The sequence below is a fragment of the Sinocyclocheilus rhinocerous genome, unplaced genomic scaffold (assembly GCF_001515625.1).
Source record: "Sinocyclocheilus rhinocerous isolate Xijiao unplaced genomic scaffold, SAMN03320098_v1.1 scaffold3242, whole genome shotgun sequence".
In the NCBI taxonomy this organism is placed as follows: Eukaryota; Metazoa; Chordata; class Actinopteri; order Cypriniformes; family Cyprinidae; genus Sinocyclocheilus; species Sinocyclocheilus rhinocerous.
In genome coordinates, this window is record NW_015634074.1 from 37,879 (window position 1) to 40,692 (window position 2,814).

At 35.8% G+C, this 2,814-nt stretch overlaps 1 long non-coding RNA gene across 1 annotated transcript in view; it reads left to right on the forward strand.

The window, feature by feature from the left end:
- LOC107745424 (uncharacterized) overlaps window positions 1–2,814 on the forward strand; it is an 8,493-nt gene that overhangs the window by 1,021 nt on the left and 4,658 nt on the right. The gene's annotated exons all lie outside the window — the stretch shown is intronic.

Below are 2,814 nucleotides of genomic sequence, written 5' to 3' on the forward strand. Positions count from 1 at the left end.
TGCACAATGCAAAGCATTAAAAAAAATACATTTAAATATTAAAATATTTCAGTGTCTTAATTAAATTATTTTATTGTAGTTACATTAAATGATTGGTGTTGTGCTGCTGTGACTTTACATGAGCAGGCTCACTATTGGCTGATTCAGAGGTTGAGGTCAGCCATTTTGTGTTGACATCATTGTAGTCCTTAGTTCACAACACTTAAGTGTCACCTCAGTCAACACTTAAGAATCAGTGTTAGACTTTACTGAAAGCTGCTTTTAGCTTCTTTATAAAAGTCTCCTACTCTTAGAAAAGTCCTACTTTTTACTAAGAATTTTTTGACACTTAAGTCAAAGCTTAAGACTATTCTTAAGAGCATTTCTGAGAAGTTTTATACATACGGCCCCAGTTCTGTGTTTGTGTTTTTTTTTGTTATGATTATTGTCCCAGAACGAGTCGTCCTATAACCACAGGGATGTGTTTTAATGTGAGGCTCAGCTGAAGGTCTCAGTTTTGATGGTGCTGGTCAGAGGGTCAAGCAGTGGTCTCGCTGGCTGTTTCTTGTTGGCTGGCTTTCATGTTGAAAGGCCAGGGCTCATGGGATAAAGCTTCAAAGGCCCTGTGAATCGTTTAATGGCCATTAAATATACAAAAGACAGTTGAAAGCAGGCTATTTTATTTTTGAACATTTCATTCCGCTCTAAAGAGATCTTTTATAAATTTCCATAATACTTACCAAAGGAAAGCAGTTTGAAGTAGACAAAATGTTTTTTCAGCACTACTTCATCACATTGTTAAAATTTAAAGACTCTTGTATGGTGCCTTTAGTCCTTTTTGCCAGTTTTACAGTGCATTCAGAAAGTATTCAGACCCCCTTCACTTTTTTTTATGTTGCAGCCTGATACTACAATTGTTTAAATTAATTTTTTTCTCATTAATCTACACTCTGTACCTCATAATGACAAAGGGAAAACAGAATTTTAGAAATGTCTGTAAATTTATTAAAAAGAAAAAAACTGAAATATCACATTTACATAAGTACTCAGTACTTAGTTGAAGCACCTTTGGCAGCAGTTACCAAATAGACTCGAGTCTTTTTGGGTGATGCAACAAGCTTGCCACACCTGGATTGGGAGATTTTCTGCCATTCTTCTTTGCAAATTCTTTCAAGCTCGATCAGGTTGGATGGGGACCCACGGTGGACAGCCATTTTCAGGTCTCTCCAGAGATGCTCGTTAGGGTTCAAGCCAGGGCACTGGCTGGGCCATTCTAGGACATTGCCATTCCAAATCATGTCCAATCAATTTAATTTACCACAGGTGGACTCCAATCAAGGTGTAGAAATATCTCAGCAATGATCAAGAGAAATGGGAGGCACCTGAGCTAAATTTCAAGTGTTGTTGCAAAGGGTCTGAATACTTAAGTAAATGTGATATTTCAGTTTTTTTCTTTTTAATAAATTTACAGACATTTCTAAAATTCTGTTTTCACTTTGTCATTATGAGGCACGAGGAGTGTAGATTAATGAAAAAAAAAGAATTTAAACAATTGTAGTATCAGGCTGCAACATAACAAAATTGAAGAAAAGTGAAGGGGATCTGAATACTTTCTGAATGCACTGTATGCACTTTCCACTGCAGTTTAGTACCGCTTTAGAGTGGGCGGGATTATTCACATGTAAGGGAAACAGGTCAATTTAGCTCAAAGGGAATCATTTAAGATTTTATAGGGAATTTGGACAGAATCACGGTTTTACGGCTGATCACTGAGTCGGCCAGCGATTCATTGAATGAGCCGTATAACAAATTCTACAATGGATATTAATATCCAAAGTATAGTGAAAATTCAATTCAATTCAAGTTTATTTGTATAGCGCTTTTCATGATACAAATCGTTGCAAAGCAACTTTACAGCAAATTAAGTTTCTACAATATTTAATGGTAGCTTATCAGTGGTGACTGTCAATTAATGTACATATGGCAGAAATGTACGGAAAAATCAATTAAAGACGTAATCAAACAGACGATGAACACTATTAACAGCAATTATTATGATGCAATCAAACTTATAGCACTGATAGATATTACTTAATTCACGACAAATGCAACAAACTTAATAATGCATTTTTGCCACATAGAAAAGCACTTGACAGTAAAGCATTGATTTTGAGCTAGACTGCTGGAAAGTTACTGCTAATAAATTCTGTCATAATTTCCTCACCCTCATGTCGTTCCAAACGACTTTCTTCTGCTGAACACAAGATTTTGTAGAATGTTACCAAACCCTTTTGGTTAACCTTGATTTCTACTGCATGGACAAACATTTCTTGAAATTCTCAAATTATGTTTCACAGAAGAAATTCATACAGGTTTGGAATGACGTGATGTTGAGTAAATGATGACAATTTTCATTTTTGGGTTAATCTACCTAAAGGGATAGTTCACCCAAAAATGAAAATTTGATGTTTATCTGCTTACCCCCAGGGCATCCAAGATGTAGGTGACTTTGTTTCTTCAGTAGAACACAAACAAAGATTGTATTTATATGAATATAATGTGTATTTTATAATGATTGTAAAACTTAATATAACATAACTGTGTAATAAACGTATTGGTTTGAAATGAATGGGGCTATCAAATGTGTGTAAATCAAGTCTTTGCTCATAATAGGCAGGAGGGCCAATATTATTAGTCTAAAATTGGAAAGTGGCTGAGTTTAACAGGGCAGAGGACTGTGAATTTACAAGATTCGGACCTCTTCCTGAACCAGTCTGGCCAAGCGAGGCTTCGGACGTCATCTGACGTCACTGCTCTAAAGCGATACAAGCCTCG